At 47.3% G+C, this 20,503-nt stretch overlaps 1 long non-coding RNA gene across 6 annotated transcripts in view; it reads right to left on the reverse strand.

Moving 5' to 3' along the window:
• The window catches only part of LOC123285920 (uncharacterized), a 51,001-nt gene that overhangs the window by 16,158 nt on the left and 14,340 nt on the right, over positions 1-20,503 (reverse strand). For 4 of the 6 annotated variants that reach the window (XR_011503363.1, XR_011503362.1, XR_011503359.1 and 1 more), the window contains 2 exons: positions 12,950-13,122; positions 69-12,256 (listed from right to left, as the gene is read on the reverse strand). This is a non-coding gene — a long non-coding RNA (uncharacterized lncRNA). The remainder of the gene's footprint in view (positions 1-68; positions 12,257-12,949; positions 13,123-20,503) is intronic. The other 2 variants (XR_011503360.1, XR_006528004.2) reach the window with 2 other exon arrangements.

Genomic DNA, 20,503 nt, shown 5'->3' on the forward strand with positions numbered 1-20,503 from the left:
CAGAGGGAGACTGACTGTGGTTTGACAGGAAGAACAGCTTTCAGCAATAATCTGAACTGTCCACTTACCTTATGAGGTAGTGAGCTCCCTGCCACTGAGGATGTGTGAGCACAAGCTGGGTGAGCACCTGTCGGGATGTCACAGGAGGAGGAGTAGGTCCTTCCCTCGCTGCGATGCTGTGGCTCCGAGCGGCAGTCAGCGGCACTCCTCTCTTGGGTTTAGCCTTCGACGTTGGTGCAGAAGCTGGAAGTGTTTCACTTACACAGAAAAGAGACTGAGGTGAGCTCCTTCGTTTGGGGAAAAGAGAATGCCCTTTACTGTGGCTGCAAGGAGCAACATCGGGACCTTCTCTGATCCTCTTAGCTGGAAGGGACCTCTCTTTCTTCTGCACTCTCGTATCACGTTACACTGACACTGCTCCGGAGCCCCGTGCCCCGGCATCATAGCCGTTTATGGCTTATTCTGTTAGAGAAGCAGCAAGACACGTGTGGGGTGGCTGAAGCTCTGTCAGATGGTGAGCAATTCTCCTACCCTCTCTGGTCTCAGTCTCATTTATGTAAAGGAGTCAATAAGGGATTCCTTCCTGAAGCTTGAAGGATTCAAGGAGCCTGAAATCTGGTGTATCGTAGCCTGGACTCCTCTTTAATCCCCTACAAACTGTAAAACGTCTTTGGGGAGAATGCATTTCTGATTCGTCAAGATGTCCTTTCTGCCGCTCTCCACTAACCTCTGCCCCTGCCTTCCCACCTGAAAGACGGATATTCTATATGCAGCACATAATAAGGGCTTAAATATTTATTCAAAAAGATGAAAGGAAAAGAAATGAGAGAGCGAGAACAATTTAGTAAATGAATGTACTTCCTCATTAGCTGCCAGATATCCGAGGGGCTCTGTCTCTGGGGCATCTCCTGGGCCTGCGGGGGCCGGGCTACACATGGGCCTTCCCGCTGGAAGAACAACCCACAGCGCGCAGTGCGAAGAGACCTACGAGAGAGGAGGGGGAGCAGGGAAGGCTGAGCTGGTCTCTCTGTAGGCAACTTGCTGCAGTGTCCTGGTGATTTGGGCGGTTGTTTGCTGTGGAGAGAACTGGCCTTGGGTTCGTACGCACTCATCTCTGTCTTTTTTTTTTTTGAGGAAGATTAGCTCTCAGCTAACTACTGCCAGTCCTCCTCTTTTTTGCTGAGGAAGCCTGGCCCTGAGCTAACATTGTGCCCATCTTCCTCTACTTTATACGTGGGATGCCTGCCACAGCATGGCGTGCCAAGCGGTGCCATGTCCGCACCCGGGATCCGAACCAGCGAACCCCGTGCGGCTAAGTGGAAAGTGCGGACTTAACTGCTGCGCCACCTGGCCGGCCCCTCATCTCCGTCTTGAACCCCTTTGATGGAAGCAGAATGTTCCAAGTGTAGATTCTAGAAGACTTAGAAGCGGGTCTAAGCTCCACGTGTTGAGCTTTCTCCACAGTGGGGGGCAGGCCAAGGAGCGGTTTTGAAGCTTTTAAAGGCTCACTGGCCCTTCAAAAAACGGCTCAGCTGGACATATGGTTTTTGAAACTTTTCAAAAAGCCTTGTGGGCTTATTTTTAGAGCAAAACTTAACCTTGTAAAACTTCTTAAAGGAGCCACGGAGGGCCCGATCGTTTGAGCCCCTTAAAGCCCCAGGCAGCTGGAAACTCCCAGAAGTTTCCAGCATAGACTTTCCTTGTGCTTGATGTTTGTACCAGGCTGCCCCTTAAAAGGGTGTGTCCTGGGAGCCAGAAGACCTGGGCCATCGGCAAGCTGCTTAAGGAGGCAGTTTGCTTGCCTGGAATCACAGACTCACAGAATCTCAGACTCTCCTGATGGAAAGGAAACTTAAAAGTCACCGAGTCAACCCTGACTTGATGCCAGAACCTGCACTGAGGCACACTTACAAAGAGGTGCTCCCCCAGCCCTGCACCTCCAGCTCCGAGAAGGGCATTGTCTGGGCGCTCCTTCATTCAATGCATTTGTCCCTGAGTGCCCACTGTGTGCTCGGCACCGAGCAACGTACTAGGGATACAATGGTGAACATAAAAACAGGCGCCATCTCAATATGGACTGAACATTAGTGGGGAAGACAGACATAGCTCAGTGATCACACCCATACATAATTGCAAATGAAAAAGTATCATTCAAGAATTCAAAGGTTCATAAAAGCCTCTGAGTGGACCTGATCTGGTCTGGGACATCAGGGATGGTTTGGTGAAGAGGCGACCTTTGAACCAGGATCTGAAGGCTAAGGGAACGAACGTTAGCAAGGCAAGAGGAGGTTATGGGAAGGCACAGAGGGCCGAGAGAGCATCTCTGCAGAGGCCTTCAGGTAGAGGGAGTGTGAGGAAATGGAAGCAGTCCAGGTATGTGGCTAAAACGGGGAAGACCTGGCTTGAGGCTGGGGACACGCAGAGCTGTAGGGCGTGCATGGCCTTGCTGGTCACAGTGAGGACTGTGATCTTTAACCTGAGAGGTGCTGGAAGCCCTCTGACTCATTTTAAGCAGAAGGTAGGCAAGTCACACCAGAGCTGTAAATTCTTTCTCATGTTGCTAAGTGCGGTGGTCTTGAAATACATCCATAATCCTCCTCCCTTCAGAAGGCGAAGCCTCGTTTCCCTCCCTCGAATGTAGGTCAGTCCTATTCTAATTAATGAGCCTGGTGAAGTGCTTCTATGTACTTCTGAGAGGAGGTCATAAAAAGGATAGCTTCCTTGGCACTCCTCTCTCTTGGATTGCTTGCTCTGGGAGAAGTCAGCCACCATGCTGTGAGGACACTCAACCAGCCTATGGAGAGGCCTACATGGAGAGGAATTGAGACTTCCTTCCTACAACCAAATTACCAGCCATGGCGATTAGAAGTGGATCCTCCTTCCCAAGTCAAACCTGTAGATAACTGGAGACCCGGCTGATACCTTGACCGTAACCTCATGAGAAACCCCAAGCCAGAACCACTCAGCTGAGCCACTCTTGAATTCCTGAGCTGCAGAAGCCGGGTGATAATAAAGGCTTATTGCTGTTTCACATTATTGGCTTTGGGTAACGTGTGAAGCAGCGATGGGCATCCGACGTGATGAGGCATCTCCAGGTGCGGGGAAGAAAGCTGAGACTTTGGGGTCAGAGAGACTCGTGTTGCAATCCAACCCTCCAACTCCTGCTTGTTGGGCTGAAGCCATGTTCTTTACCTCCTGGAGCTCCCATTTTCTATCTGTAACATGAGATGATGCCTGCAGAACCCCAAGATACAGCACCACACCACCCTTCTCAGTTTCCTTGCCTTCTCACTCTTCATAGCCAATTGAGACATGCCGTTCTCAGAGCGGAGAAGCTAAAAAAGTTTACGCTGTCAAGAGGCACTGAAGAGTATGGGTATCTCCATCCTCCCACTAAGCGAGGGCTTGACAACTGCTTGTCTGAGGCTGCCTTAGGCCAAGTGGCATTATAAGCGCTACAGATTTTTAAGCTTACTTCCCATGAGTTTGATAAGCCCATCTTTTGCTGTGTAAACAGAATTTATTTATTTGAAATTTCCCTCTTCATAGATCCATGTCTTATTTTCTTCACTTGCAGTGCAATTAGGAAACAGATTTATGATGAGTATTCTAATGAAAGAGATATTTTTATTAAGGTATATTTGACAAACAATATTATATTAGTTTCAAGTGTGCAATACCATGATTCGATATTTATATATATTGCAAAATGATCACCCCAATAAGTCCAGTTAATATCACCATACATAGTTACAGAATTTTTTTTGTGTGATGAGAACTTTTAAAATCCGCTCCCTTAGCAACTTTCAAATATGCAATATAGCATTATTAGCCATAGTTGCCAAACTGTGCGTTACATACCCATGACTAGGGTATTTTGTAACTGGAATTTTGTACCTTTTGATTTCCTCCACCCATTTCACCCACCCCCATCTTCTGGTAATCACCAGTCTCTTCTCTGTATCTATGAGCTTGGTTTTTGTTTGTTTGTTTGTTTTTAGATTCCACATCTAACTGAGATCACATGGTATTTGTCTTTCTCTGTCTGACTTATTTCACTTAGCATAATATCCACAAGGTCCATCCATATTGTCACAAATGGCAAGACCTCATTCTTTTTTATGGCTGAACGATGTTCCACTATATATATACGTAACACAATTATATATATATGTATATATATGTAAAATATATATATACAAAACATGTTCTTTATCCATTCGCCCATTGGTAGACACTTAGGTCATCTCCATATCTCAGCTATTGTAAATAATGCTGCAGTGAACATGGGCGCATGTATCTTTTTGAGTTAATGCTTTCATTTTCTTTGGATAAATACCCAGAAGTAGAATTGCTGGATGACATAGTAGTTCCTTTTTTTCAGTTTTTGAGGAAGCTCCATACTGCTTTCCATAATGGCCGCGCCAGTTTACATTCCCCCAGCAGTGCACAGCTCCACATCCATGCTAGCATTTATTATTTTCTTTTGTCCTTTTGATAATAGCCATTTTCATGATAGGTGTGAGGTGAAAGCAATTTAAAAGTTAGTTTTTACTGTGTCATATGCATTGTGAAGACTTTTTAATTAATTTTAAAAATACCACCCTGGGGTACCTACATTTGTGCCGTTTTATGGATGAGGAAACAAATATGAAAGCCAAGAGCGTTACTTTGTCGCCCAGTATATGTGACCTTGGCTAGTTTTTAAGACTTCTCCTATGTCTTACTTTCCTCATCTGCAAAATGGCGGAACCTGTACAAAATAAGGCTGTTGTGAAAATTGAAGGAGTTCATATGTGTAAAATACTTAGAACAGTGTCTGACATATTCTGATTATTTCTTGTTGGCTTCTACCATTTTCTTATTAGTTAACCAATTTTTCAAAAATTCAGAGCAAAACTTCTAAGCCATTTTGCTCCTTCCGTGGTGTCTCTCTCCTGTAATAATATTTCCCATTTTATCGCATTTTTATGTCCATTTGATTCTTTCAGCAATCCTGTGACTCAGCATCGCTACCTTGATTTTTCAGCTGATCAAACTAAGGCTCAGAACGGCGAGTCTGAAATGCTCAAAGTTCTTTGGTTGCAAGCAACAGAAACGAACTGAATCTCACTTCACCTAAAGAGAGAAAGTCGTCGTAAGATGCAGGGGTCATTCGGGGAACCCAAGCTCACGTGTGAGCACTGGGCAGGGTCCCAGAAATGACAAGAGCCCGGAGAGGGAGGCAGCACAGGGCTCGGGGAGTGTTGCTTCTCCTTCTCTCCCCTTGTCTCGACTTGGCTGCTGGGCTGCCTCTGTCTTTTTTCTCTGAAGACTGACTTTCTCAGCTGCTCAGTGCAAACAGTTGGAGGAATGGCAGCCTCCCACAGCTTCCAGGTTCACATGTTATCATGCCAACCATAGGAGAGACTGCCCTTCTGCCTCCCTCTCTCTGGATTGCACATTAGCACAGGTAGGACCTGGTTGGACCAGCGTGGGTTAGGGGCCGTCCCTTGGCCCAGTCAAACATGGCCGAGGAGTGGGCTCACAGGGCACAGCATTGCAGCTGGGTGCCAACTCCCACAGATTCCTGTAGGAAGGTCACGGGCAAGTGGAAGACACTCTAGAGGGGCCCGGAGCATGAAGTGAGTGTCCTGTCATGTTCCATGCTGGGTTCTCTTCCAGATCTTCTTCTCCCATGAGGCCAGCATTTTCCCCAGAGAGCCTCAGCTGCTTCCCTTCAGGAGACCAGCACCTGCTGCGACTCAGGTTGGGGGAGAGCTGGACACTCCTCCAGCTGTGCTCTTTCGGCAGGCGGAGCCGGCTCATACACGAGCAGTGTCCTGAGTTGCATTATTGTGTATGTACATATACATAGTTCTTCATTCCTCCTCCTAGTAAAAGAATTCCACATTCCTAACCTTTGCCCTACGACTTGCACTGTTTTCCTGGAGAAGAAGTGTACTTCCCCAGATTAGCACCGTCAGACTTGGGCATGTGACTTGCTCTGGCCAGCGGGTCCTAAGTGGGAGTGATTTAGACCAAGTTCAAGCAGAAACGTTAAGAGCCATTGCAAATTTCAGCATTGTCTTTTTTCCCCCTCTGCCGTAAGAACAGCATGTCCCTTCAGCTCGGATCTTGGAATGAAGAAGACACACAGAGCAGAGCCGCAGCCACCCTGCAGTCACCTCCAACAGTGAGAAATAAACTTTTGAGAACCAACTCGTCTGAGACCCAGTCTTGAGAGCAGGCCATGCTGTGGCAGGCGTCCCACGTATAAAGTGGAGGAAGATGGGCACGGATGTTAGCTCAGGGCCAGTCTTCCTCAGCAAAAAGAGGAGGATTGGCAGTAGGTAGCTCAGGGCTGATCTTCCTCAAAAAAAAAAAAAAAAAAAGAAGGCGGGGAGGAGCAGGGGGCAGTCCCCCGGGGGGATTCCAAGATTTCTTTTTTTGCAACCAGGTAAATGGCTGGACCCTTCACTGGGAGTAGGAATCTTGGAGGAGCTTATTTGTGGGGAACAGTGATGAGTTTGGTTTTGAACCTGGTGAATGGAGGTGCGCGGGGGAGAGGTCCAACAGACAGGAGGAAACAGCAGTTTGAATCTCAGGAAGGAGGTCCAGACAGGACTCATAGGTTGGTGCTCATCTGCCCACGGAGGTACTCGAAGCTTTGAGAGTCAGGGAAAGCCCAGAAAGAATGGGGGTCTCAGAGAGGGAAGAGAATGAAGGCTGAGGCACTCCGCCACTGGAAGGACCCACGGGTGGAGGCGAGCGGAGCAGGACAGGCAGGGGGAATGGAGGTACGCAGGCTACGAGGGGAAGCAAAGTGTCTCAGCCGCTGGCACCAGATTCTTCTTGGGAAAGAAATTGTCTTTTTTTTCTTCTTTCAAAGGCATCAATTTTCCTGAACTTCAAAATAGCCCTGCAAGATATAGTTTGGGGAGAGCAAACATATTTATCCCCAACTACCAGGGAGGGAACTAAGACCCAGAAGGATGTGAGCTTTGCCCAGACTTACAAACTTATTTTTTTATTTTTAATTGTGGTTAAACAACCCACATAGCGTAAAAGTTACTGCCTAGACCATTTCTAAGTGGGCAGTTCAGTAGGGTTAATTATATTCACATTGTTGTGTAAACAATCTCAAGAATCTTTCATCTTGCAAAACTGAAACTTTGTCTTCATTAAATAAGGCCCCTATATTTTCCACTCCCCCCGGGCCCTCGTAACCACCTTTCCGCTTTGTTTCTAGGAATTTGACTACTCTAGAAATTTCATGTAAGTGGGATGATACAGTATTTCTCCCTTTGTGACTGGCTTATTTCATTAGCATAATGTCCTCAAGGTTCATCTATGTTGTAGCACGTGTCAGAATTTCTTTCCTTTCCTTCAAGCCTCAATAATATCCCGTGGTATGTGTATACCAAACGCTTCTTATCCATTCATCCGTCGGTAGACATTTGGGTGCTTCCACTTCTTGGCATCGGGAACAGTGCTGCTGTGAACACGAGTGTGAGAAGCGTGCTTCTGAGGCATGGAGGACAGAAGGTGAATCCTGAGGGCACAGGATGAAGACCACAGGAGGGGTGTCATCGCTGATCTCTATGAGGAAACGAGGGGAGTTTTGCTCCTTAGAGGGTCAGGGAGAGAAGAGAGGAAGAGGGGCCGAGGAGGAAAGGTGGGGAGAAACAATCCAGGGAGGTGGGCTGGAGTGGGGGGAGCACCTGGGGTGAGGGGCCAGGGAGGAATTCCCATCGCTGTCTCGTCAAAGAACAGAGACGTCTAGTCTTCTGTATAAAGCAGCTAAAATGGTTGTTTCACTCCATCCTGCCCGCCCTCCCACTCAGCACATTTTGGGAAAATCTCCTACACACACACACACACACACACACGGACACACACAAGCTCTGCGGGAGTTGCTTTCTGGAGTAGGGATTAAGATTCCTTCAGTTTGATGTGGTACAGAGAGAGCTAGCAAAGGAGGGCAAAACAAGCCATACACTGTCCTGTGCGGGGAAGGCGGTTGTTCCAGAGTCGCCAGAGGTGGCCCCAAGGGAGCGAGCAGCCTGGGGATTCACAGACAATTGGGAAAGGGCCTGGCCTTCCATCTAACATGGACGAGCGATTTGGGCTTCCAGAGAACACCGCCAGGAGCTTGGAGCCCGTCTTACCTGGATCCGTGCTTCTTAAACTTTCGTGTGCCTAAGAATCGCCTGAGGGCCCTGATGAAATGCAGACTCTGAATCAGTCGGCCTGCAGCAGGGCCTGTGGCTCTGCATTTCTGTCGCACGCAAGCTCACAGGTGACAGCGACACTGCTGGTATGTGCACCACACTGTGGGTCAGAGGGCCCCAGATCTCAAAGGGATGGAAAGCTCCTGATGGCATCATTGCACCTCTCTGTCTCTCTCTTGTATGCACACATGCGTGCACACACACACACCATCTCCTGGTGTTCCTGAGAAAACAGGGATCTCCTGGATGAGGCCATAACAGGGAAAGCCGTCAAGGAGCCACTGCCCCCTTGTTGACCCTTCACCTCAGTCCCTGCTCTGTCCAGCCCAGGAGCCTAGAGGTCACGCCAGGGGACCCTCAGCGGTCCATTCCGCATGCTCTGGCCCAAGGCATTAGAGCATCCGTCTGCAGGGGGCGAACCAAAGACTCTCCACGGTTGGCCTCAGGACCCCTCTCTCAGAGGGAAGGGGGGCGGAGGAAAAGTTTCCGATGGTGTTTGTCTTGAGAAAGGCCCCAGGGAGCCAAGCATGAACTGCGTGCCTGACTGAGAGAGGGCTATGTGGTCCACTCCCTTGTTTTCCACAGATGCTGAAGGAGTCCAAGCCAGAGCTCAGGAAAAATGTTTTCCCGGATATCCACCCCTGCCCCAGAGGCGGTGATGAAGTTGGCAAAGGACAGTCAGGTCAAGTCGGGCTCTGGCAACCTCTTGGAACATAAGAATCCACAGAATCTGAAGGGGAAATGGAGGCTGGAGAGCACCTACCGTGGAAAGAAGAGAGGAAGAGGAGGCCATCGCACGGAGCAGGGACCCCCGGGCGGGCCCTGTTCTGGGAGCCTCTGCTACCTGGGTGGTGAGTGGAACCCCTGCTGCCATCTGGGCATGTGCTTGTTTGCTGGGGGGGCGGCTTCCCACCTCAGAGGGAGCCCAGCTCTCTCAGGAGCACTTGCTGTGGAGAGACTGTCCTCACTTCGCGCTGGAATCAGCCTTTCTCAAGCGTCCGTGCTAAGGGCCTTTGTGATGACGCTGCCCTCGAAGCCACAGCAGGGAGGATGCCCCCGTCTCTGCAAGGCCGCTCACAGCCAACAGCGCATCCCGCCGGCTGAGCCGCAGGCCACCGGAGGGAAGAAGGTGCCAGCTTTCTTCCCAGGTTTCAGATAAGCAAGTGAAGGCCTTGAGAAGCTCAAGGAGAGAGGGAAGCTGGGGGAGAGGCTGAGAGCACAGGCTCCAGGTCGGACCATTGGCCGTGCGTCTGTGGACAAGCTCCTTGACCGTCCTAAGCTTGGGTTTCTTCTCCTGTGAGCTGGGAGTAATGACATTACACACTGGAGACGTTTGTGGTGAGGACAAAATGGAAGTGCTTCACCTTCCGTTCATGGGGACTTCTCTTCCACTATTGAGGACAAAGTGGAGAAAAGAGGAGGCTGTCACCCGCCCAAGACCGGGCAGTGGTGGCACCAGATCTAGAACTCAGACATTCTGATGCTAAAGCCAATACTTCTCCCATTGCGTTCAATATCTTGCCTTCCTGGGCCGGTCAGAGCCTGAAACTGTCCAGCAATCCCCACATCGGCAGAGCCTGGCCCTCCCCTCACTGCGTGTGCACAGAGGTGGCCACCACGTGGTGTGGCAGGGCGTCCCTCCCTCCCCTGCCCCCGAAGCCTGAAATTGCTGTGTTACACTTCCTACCTGGGAGTCAGGCTGCCCTTTCCCCTTCAGCCTCTGTTCACATACAAACACCCTAGAGAGGTGGGGGACTGGAAGAGCGCCCACCTGCTAAAAGCCTGTCCTGGTCCCCTCACTCCCCAGAGGCCAACACCTGCTCACTCACAACACGTGAGCAAAGCCATGTCATTCCCACATCACAGGTGAAGAGACAGAAGCCCAGAGAGGTTAAGCATCTTGCCTGGCCACACACAAGCACTAGATGGGAGGAGGATTTGAGCGTGGAATTCTGACTGAGTGCCTGTGCTCCTCGCCTCGAGGACTTGGTCCCCGACTGACACTGCTCCTGTCTCCCGAGAGGAGGGGAAGGTGGTCCTGGCACAGGACAGTGTATGGCTTGTTTTGCCTTCCTTCCCTTGCTCACTCTCTCTGGTCTGTTCCATGTCGACCCAGACGGGAAACTTACTCCCTTCCTCAGCTGCCATCACAAAACTACCTGATTTCATCTGATCCTCCCACCAGTGCTGGGAGAGGGGCACCGGTGCCCTCGGCTTTACAGCTGACGAAGCTCCCAGAGGTTCCCTGACTCGCTGAGAGGACATGGCCGTTAAGAAGGGGCTCGGCCAGCCCCTCCCTCTACACCACGGCCTCCTAGCTTGCAGGCAGCATCTCACCCCCCAGGGGGCCTTGATCAGATTCTTTTAGGATGTCACAACAGGCCTTGGGGCTGGGCAGGCTGGAATCCAGCCCCTCCAGAAGCAAGCCTCAGTCACCAGGGCGGGGAGGACTTTAGGGAGGGAAGGGAGGTGCTGGGGAGGGTTATCTGACGAAACAGGCGGAGCATGTTTCCAGAGAGTTCGGGATGGTGCAGTCAGGCTGTCAGGCTGGGAATTCCAGCTGTTTTGCAGAGCTAAGTCTGGGCCACTGTGCATCTGTGGAATCCAGCCTCCTGACTATCCAGGTAAGCTAGACGACCCACAGTGGACGGTCCGGAGTAGGCAGGAGTGTCCCATTGACAGGAGGAGGCCCCAGGGAGACCCCGGAGAGGTGGAATCTCACAGGGTTAGGAGAGGACTTCTGAGGCCACACCGCCTGGGTTCTCCCCCAGGTCTTCCATTTACTAGCTATGTGACCTTGGCCAAGTTACTTTAATCCTCTGTGTCTCATGTCCCTCGTCTAGGATACTAATAGAGTCTAACTCACAAACTTCCTGTGAAGATTAACTCAATGAGAAAGAGAAAAGCCACCCAACGCCTGTGAACTGGCCTAGCCCTACAAGCAAGGCCTCAGGGTCGTTAGTGCTGGCCGGGCTCTGCAGAGAGGCCATGGTGCTCTCCTGCTGAACATCAGCAGTCTCACAAATGAGGTCATTCTATAATTTTTTCTAAGTATGCACAAAAACAGGGTCACCGTGAAAATCACAAGAATACCAAACATTCCCCTTTCCCAGCCAACTTGAGGGACTGCTGCCTCCTTACTAATTACCTCTTTAGCCTCTTTCTATTCGTCGCCTTTTCTAGATAAGATTCATTAAGATATCCAATCAGAACTGCCCTTGGGGGCTGGCCCCATGACGGAGTGGTGAAGTTCGTGCGCTCTGCTTTGGCAGCTCAGGTTTTCCCCGATTGGGATCCTCGGCGTAGACATGGCACCACTCGTCAGGCCATGCTGAGGCGGTGTCCCACATGGCACAACCAGAGGGACCTACAACTAGAATATACAACTACTTAGTGCAGGGCTTTTGGGAGAAGAAGAAGGAAAAAAAAAGAAGATGATTGGCAACAGATGTTAGCTCAGGACCAATCTTCAAAAAAAAATTGTCCTTGCTTCATGATAGCGCCCAATACAGAGCAAACCCCTGCCGCCTTGGACTCCCCCTCATCACCTGACTCCAGCGCACATCCTCTCAGTCCTTCGAACACCTCTCATGAAACCCCCGTGGCTCTCTGTAACGTGCATGCTCGCTCATGGCAATGAATCAATCAACCCGGTGTTCACCTCCAGGTGTGCTCCTGGTGGTCTGTGGCTGGAGAGTATGGCCACTAGTCAATGAATGGAAGCACATGGAATGTTCCTGGCACAGAGGAAGCACCACGTCAGTGATGCCATCGTAATTACTGGGCAAGTTCCCAAGGCAGCCTCAGGGACAGGGAGATGGGAAAGGCAAAGCTACCAGACGGGGGCCAAGAGGAATAGTGAATGCATAGCAAGGAGACTTCAACTTAAGTCCCAACCTACCATTGAAAATAGGAACTAATATTTTATTGCACACCTCAAAAGTGTTAGACATGGAGCTGAGCCTTCGACATGGAGGATCTCACCTATTTACTGTGGTACCGTAGGCAAGAAGCTTAATCTCTCTCAGCCTCAGTTTCTCCACCTATAAAAAATGGAAAAATAAAATACTCACAAGTTTGTCATGAGGCTCCAACAAGAGCATGAGCGTGCTGTAGGCCACAAATTTTATTAAAATGTGACTTCAATAGAGGAAGCCTAGGTCATAGTCATAGGGCTGTTGGTTATTCCCACTTGAACCGAAGGTGGGCGAAGCACGGAGCTGGGGTGATTTAAAGCAAGTTTCCTTGAATTTCTGCGTTATTTACCCTATCCAGATGAGGCCGAGACTGGACCTCGGAACCATGCTGCCCTACAAGAATGGGGAAGTCGTCTGTCAGGAATGCCTTTGTTGGCCTCAAGTTTCCCTGTAGCTCCTTTTCCAGGGAGACCGAGAATGACGCAAAGCTTTTGGCTCTGTGTCACTTATTAACAGGAGCATGACACTTATTTGAGACCTAGTTTCCCAGACAAACAGGGAATAAAGTTAACTGTTTCCCCTATATTTGTGGTGAGGATCAAGTTAAAAGGTGTCTATGAGAGCGTGTTGTAGTCTATGAGGGGCATCAGCATTCCCTCCAAGGCTGCCTGCCCCAGCGTGGTCTCCCACTTGGGGACCTGACTGCTCTGACGGCTGAGCTGTTGGCTGAGGTGCACGTTCTTGTGTCTCTGTGAAATGACCCCCTCCTGTAAAGCCACGTGCATTAAGGAGGTGCAAGGAGCCCCCACACCGGCTTACGTCAGTCAGCTTTCTTTCTCTCTTTCCTGACACTCTGGTTAGTGCGGGGTGGGGTGGGGGTGCTCTGCTCCACCAGCCACCCCAGCTTGCTTCCAGCTTGTTTCTGCACCATCCCTAGAGTGTCCACTTCACCTCTGGTTGAGGCTGGGCTACTGTCTCATCAGATTTCCAGCCTGCGGAGAGGATGAAAAGCAAGTTCTGTATAAGAGACGCCATCTTTATGAGGTTCCAGGCATCATTTGCCCTCAGTCAGAGCCCCACACTTCAAGGAAGGATGAAAAATGCAGTCTCTGGCTGGATGACCATGTGCCCGGCTTCAGTTTGGGAGTTTATTATCCTAAGTTCAAGATTAGAACTAGCAAAGCGAGAGAAGCATCAGGGAAATGGATACTGAGCAAGCTGCCCATTGGGCCACTGAGCTGAGCCTGGCTTTGTGTTGGGGAAATACCTGGATGAAAAGCAGACAGACGGTTTATTCAGATGCTTGACTTACCCAATGCCAAAAATCCAGTGTTGGGAAACACCCCAGTGAATCTTCACATTTTTTAGTTTCCCTCTAGATCTTGTCACTGGGCAGACAGAGCCTCAGCCATGTGACTCATTACGTGAATACTCACATACACCTGCACACGTCCAGGCAGGTGAGTGTGTGCGCATGAACATACGTGTACAAGCCTACACATGTCCACACTTGCCTAGATCCTACTCCTGTCCTAGAGGAGTGTCAGTCGTATCTAGTTCCCTCCCTCTTTTCAGTAGGATCATGGCACTGCTGGGAAAAATAAAGTCTTAGGATCCAGAGATCAAGGTTCAGAAGCAGCCTGTCACTGACACACATCGTAACTCTGGGCAAGCTGCTCGATTTCTCTTGACTTCTATTTCCATGTTTGTAACATGAGTACAATATCATCTATCTTGAAATATTATTTTGAAGTTAAATAAATGCCATACTCGTTTGCCTAACATAATGCTCTAGGTACAGTTGGTACATAGTAAATATTAAGTGTTATTTTCTTATTATTAGGCCACTGAGGCCTAGTGCAAATTAATGGCAGACCAGGGATTTCCCATCCCCTTCCTGAACATAAAGCAAGATCCTTTTTAAACTTGTACTGCTCTCTCGTACACTTATTATTTCTTTTAAAAAACTTGTTACGACCTTTTTTAAAGGGAAATTGTTTATTGAAGTATAACATACAGAAAAGTGCATAAATCCTAAATGTATAACTCACTGATTTTTCCAAATGGGAATCTGTCCATGTTATCAGCACCCAGATCAAGAACCAGAACATTACCAGCATCCCAGAAGCCCCCGCGTTACCGTCTCTGACAGTAACTACTATTTTCCCGTTACCCTCTCTGAGAGTAACTACTCTGTTACATTATAGATTTATTTTGCCTTTTTCTACTTTATGGAAATAGAATCACACCTAGCTATTCGCATGTCTGGCTTTCTCACTGTGTGTAATGTTTGAGACATTGCCCCATGTTGTGTGTAGTTGTGGCTTGCTTGATCACTCTCATTGTTGTGCAGTGTTTCAGCGGTTATACTATAATTTACTGACCCGCTCTGCTGTTGACGGGCACCTGAGCGGTCCTGGGTTTTGACTATTACCAATAATGCTGCTGCAAACTCTTGCACGTGTCTTTGGTGAAGGCGTTTCTGTTGAGTACATATCTGTGAGTGGAACTTCTGAGTGTTAGGATTTGCACGTGTTCCCATTTTGTAGGTTCCATTATGCAGTTTGACAAAGTGGTTCAAGTGTTCTCTGCTTTAACTGGTAGGAACTGGAAAGGCTGGGATAGTTGCATCTGCTCCCAGCCTCTCTCCCTGGACCAATCCCAGAACTGTGCTCTTGCTCTCTGGGAGTAAGGGATCCGCAGCACCGGGGTCCCCAGCGTGTTAGTTGCCTGTTGCTATGCAACGCGTCCCCTGCAAACGTGTGACCTGGAAGCAAAGCACACATTTATCATCTCGCCCAGTTTCTGCGAGGCAGGAGTTGGGAAGTGACTTGGCTGGTGGTTTGAGCGTAAAATGAAAAATTAACGAGATTGAATCAGGTATGGGTCCGGGCTACAGTCAGCTGAAGAGTTCTAGAGGGTGACGGGGGATGCAGAAATAAGCAAACACATTAATGTGACCTAGGGGTAGGGAGAGGGAAGTAATATTTATTGTGTGCCTACTGTGTTCCGGGACTTTCATAGGTACTGTCTTAAGTAGTTCTCACCACTACTCCGGATGTTGGGCATTATGGTTGCCACTTTGCAGACAAACTGAGACTTGAGAGTTTAACTGATTTACTCAGAGTTGGAACTGAAAAGCGGTGAGCTGCAGATAAAAACGGTGCAAAGTAGAAAGTGATTAAATGCCAAAGAAAGGTACACACAGTACAATGGTGGTTCAGAGAACAGAGTGAGTTTTTCGGCCTGAGGAGGTAGGAGAGGGCTTCGTGGAAGAGGTGGCATGTCAGCTGGATCTTCATAGATGAATAGGAGACGATGAGAAAAGGTCACATGTCAGGAGTAAAGAATATCATAAACAAAGCCATGAAGGCAGGAATAAATATTAATAATGATAATACACACAGAGACATACACAAATAATGTGGCTAGAGAAATGTGCATAAAGGAAAGAACTGGCTGATAGAGGTAAACAAAATGGGTTTGGGCCACACAGATACCAGACCTCATAGTTCTTTAATGCAACAGGAAGCCAGAGAAGGCTAGATCATCATTTGTACAACTGAGTATGAACTCCTTTCAGACTGCTTGGATAACATCTTCTTTAAGGTTTATTAACAATTAAATTATGAGTGCACCTTCACATGCAGCAAAAAACGCAGATTGACAAACTATATAAGATTATGCAAATCAATGAATAAAAATGAGAAATGCCGTCAGTCAGTAGTGATGGCAGTAAACATACTGAAGGTGATGATGGTGAGGTCTGCTGGTTAAACCGGGGAGGAGAAGTCCTGGGAAAGACTGCAGGCCCCGGGGCTGTTAATTCCCAGAAAATCCAAGAATCCAAAGCGGGGAGTGGCCTGATTATTTACTCTAACTTTGCAGGTTCCATTTGAGAAAACTGAGGCCAGGAGGTAAGAGTGACTTTTTCTTCTAGAACGGAGATCCTTCTAATACACGTCACCCTTGTGAGGGAACAGGATGCAACCCCTGACCTGGAGACAGCCGTGCGACTAGAGAGTGCTGTGAAAACCACTAGGTGTAAAATATGGCTGTTAGGAGTTGAACTGTCTTCCCCAGATTTATAATTTGAAATCTTAACTTATAATACCTCAAGATGCGGCCTTGTAGGGAAATAGGCTTTGTCTGGAAAGAGGAGGTCATGTTAGAGTAGACCGAATCCAATATGACTGGTGTCCTTATTAAAGGGGAAATTTAGATACTCACAGAGCTGTATGAACACGAAGGCAGAGGTTGGGGCAATGTGCCTACGGACAAGGAATACCCAAAATTGCGGGCAAACCACTAGAAGCTAAGGGGGAGGCGTGGAACAGACTCTCCCTCATGGCTCTCCGAAGGAACCAACCCTGTGACACCTTGATCTTGGACTTCTAGCCTCCAGAACGGTGAGACAATACATTTCTGTTGTTTAAGTCACCCAGTTTGTGGTACTTTGTTATGGCAGCCCCAAGACACCAATACAATCACTAAGGAAAGAACGGTTGGGGGGGGGGGCACAGGAAGTAGTTGGTGTGAAGGAAGGAACAATGCATTAAGGAAATAAGAAAGCCATGCATCAATTCTCTCAAACACTGAGTTCGAGAGGCACCTCGCTTGACCCTGGAGCAGATACGTGAAGCATTGGAATAAGACTCTCCTTGCCTTTGAGAAGCTCCAGCGTGGTCTAGTGAGGCTCATAAGAGAAGCAAATGCTATGGGGCCCCAAAGGAATGAGACAGCACAGATTTGGATGCAGAAGGTGACATCTGAGCCAGGCTTTGAAGGATGAATGTGTGTGCTTGCTGGTTGCTGAAGCTGATTACTTCTGCCACTGGAAAGAGCCTCCTAAACTCTCCTATCAAAGAGACAAAATCACAGACTTGCTAAGTTTCTTCAATCCAGCATTTCAAACAAACAGACTCAACCACCCAGGCTGCTTGTCTCAATCCCCTGCCTTAGTTGACCAGTCATTCGTAGGAAAACCAGGAACATAGATGCTAACCTTTGGCTGCTCAGGCCCGAGTTCCCTTGAGCTTCAGGCTCATGCAGGAACTGGCTTCAGAAATTCACCCCAGTGGGGGTCTTCCTATCCTGGCTGCCCAGACCCCTCTGCAGTGCTGAAAAGTCAGACTGTGTCATTCACGTATAAAAACAACAACAAAAATAACCTTTTCTTTCCAAATATCCCATGCATGGGGAAGCCGAGCTTTCAGCAGGTCATTGCTATGTTGACGTTTTGAAGAACTGTGCTTCCAGACCCTGAAACAGGAGCCAGGTCTGCTGGCCTTGGCCTTGAGATCTCTTGGCTCTCTTGTATTAAGGACCCTCAGGCTCTCAAATTTGAGCTCCCGGCAGCCACTGCTCTGAGTAATGCTGTCAGGGAACACAGCAAAGAGCAGAGCCAACTGCAGGTGGAGCCACATCTGCTTCTGTGGAATGATGTCAAGTGTGCTGGGGGAAGGAGAGGGGCGTCTCCTGACTCTAATTCCCTCGCCATGAGTCCGCGTCACTCTCTGAAATTCCATTAAGATGAAGGAATCTATTCCTTTAGGTTTACGAGGGAGAACAACGGGGTGGGAGAGGGCCTGTGCACAGGCCAGCAGTGTTTGCTTGGCTGATGACTTCGGGAAGCCTTTAGGCAGGGCCTGCAGGGTCATTTGCCCCAGGCCCTGGGCTCCCTTAGAGGACTGCATCAGGTCCCATTTGCTGTAGTTGGTACCTGCCTGGCCCCTCAAGCCTTCTGTTTTTGTAAGCCTTGCTCAACTCATCCATGTGTATGGTTTTGACCACCACCTGGGTGGAAATTTTTCAAAACTTCTATCTCCAATTCACGCTTTTCTTTTCGAGCTTCTGGCTCTTCTGTCTGAGTGCCTCATCTTCAGCTAACTCACCGTCTTTCCTCATCAAACTATCCATCTCAGGGTTCTCTTTATCCAGTGTTCCAAGTCAGAAACCTGAAAAGCATCCTTGACCCTTCCCTTCCTAGCACATCCAATCAATCACTAAGATCTATTAATATTGCTTCTTAAAAGTTTCTTATAGCTGTTCCTTCCTCTCCATTCTTTCTGATAATTCCCTAATTCAAGACTACATCATATTTTGCTTAGGCTACCACAACAGCTTCCAAATGGGTCTGCTTGATATCAGCTCAGCTCACTCCCCCTAGTCCATTCTCTACTTAGCAGCCAAAGCGTCTTTAAAAAATGTGAATCTGCACTCAAGACACTAGGAGTAGAAGAAAACTACCTTAACATAATAAAGGCCATGTATGAAAACCCCCAGCTAACATCATACTCAGTGCTGAAAGACTGGCAGATTTGCCTCTAAGATCACGAATAAGAGAAGGATGCATCCTTTTGCCCCTTCTATTCAACATAATGGTGGAAGTCCTAGCCAGAGTAATTAGGCAAGGAAAGGAAGTAAAAGGCATCCAAAATGGAAAGGAAGATGTAAAATTTCTCTGTTCATAGATGACATGATCTTCTATGTAGAAAACCCTAAAAATTCCACATTAAAAAGAAAACTGTTAGAAGTAGTAAATCAATCAGCAAAGTTGCAGGATATGAAATCAACACAAAAAAATCAGCTGCATTTCTATACACTAACAATGAACAATCTAAAAAGGAAATTAAGAGAACAATAGCATCAAAAAGAATAAAATGCTTAGGAATAAATTTAATCAAGATAGCAAAAGTCTTGTACACTGAAAACTACAAAATGTTGCTGAAAGAAATTAAGGAAGACACAAATAAATGGAAAGACATCCTGTTTTCATGGATTGGAAGACAATATTTTAAGATGTAGATGCTACCCAAAGCTATCTATAGATTCAATACAATTCCTGTTAAAATCCCAATGATTTTTTTTTGTGGAAACAGAAAAACCCATTCTAAAATTCATATGGAATCTCGAGGACTCCAAATAGCCAAAACGATCTTAAAACACAAGAACAAAATTGGAGGTCTCACACTTTCTGATATCAAAACATTGCGACGATTGGGTAATCAAAACAGTGAGGTACTGGCATAAGGATAGACATAGAGACCAACAGAACGGAACGGAGAGCCCAGAAGTAACCTCCACATATATGGTAAAATGATTTCAACAAGTATACCAAGATCATTCAATCGGGGAAAGGACAGTGTTTTCAACAAACGGTGTTTGGAAAACTGGATATCCATGTGCAGAAAAAAATCTGACCCCTTATCGTATACCATACAAGAAAATTAACTCAAAATGCATCAGAGATCTAAACATAAGAGCTAAAAATATACAACTTCTATAAGTTTATATACATATACTTACTATATATATAGTCTACTTTTATCGGTCTTCTACTATAGACACAGTGGCAAGTACTTCACACATGTTATCTCCTAACTTTACAGAAATTCCATTTTACAAAAGAGCAAACTGAGACCAGAGAAGATAAGAAATTTGCTTAAGATCAGTCTGATTTTAAGCTGGTCATGAGCAGAATCTGACTCTTTTCCAAGTCTGGCCAACTCAAAGTACAGCAGTATAAAGACTGCGGGCTTTAAAATCAGGAAGAACACTGCCTGTAGCTGTGAAGTTGGACACGTTTTTTAAACTTTCTGTTGACTCAGCTTCCTCTTCTTTAATATGGAGATAATAATATTTAACCTTTTGCAAGTCATCGCTGGGAGGACAAATTAAAAGGAACTGGGGACAAGAAAGAAGATCTATGACTTAGTCATTCAGGGTCTCCAGGGCCGTAGAAATGCTGACACACTGTAATACATAACAGAGTCAGAAGATGAGCTGTTTGGAGAGGTGGAGCTCCTCTGGAAATGGGAGGAGAGAGAAATGGACATAAGAGAGAAGAAAAATCAAAATGAAGGCAAACCTTCTTTATAACAAACTGATGTCAGGGAAGATTTTGGAAACTCTTTTGTCTTATTTATTGATGGAAAAGGAATGATAAGTATGTATATCATGCAAATTACCTTTAAAAGACAGTTTTCCCCAATTTTATTGAGATGTAATTGACATGCAGCACTGACTAAGTTTAAGGTATACAGCATAGTGATCTGACTAATACGTATTATGAAATGGTTGCCACAATAAGTTTAGTTAATATCCATATTTTCATATTGATACCAAAAAAAAGAAAAAGAATAATGCTTTTCTTCTTGTCATGAGAACTCTTAGGGTCTACTCTCTCAATAACTTCCAGATATACCATACAGCAGTGTTAACTATGGGCATCGGTTGTACACTACGTCCCCAGCACTGATTTATCTTATAGCTGGGGTTTGATCTTGTTGACCGCTTTCATCCAGACACCCGCTTTCAACCTCTGCTTCTGGTAACCACAAATCTGATCTCTTTTTCTATGAGTTTTTTTTT

Source organism: Equus asinus, chromosome 5 (genome assembly GCF_041296235.1).
Source record: "Equus asinus isolate D_3611 breed Donkey chromosome 5, EquAss-T2T_v2, whole genome shotgun sequence".
NCBI lineage: Eukaryota > Metazoa > Chordata > Mammalia > Perissodactyla > Equidae > Equus > Equus asinus.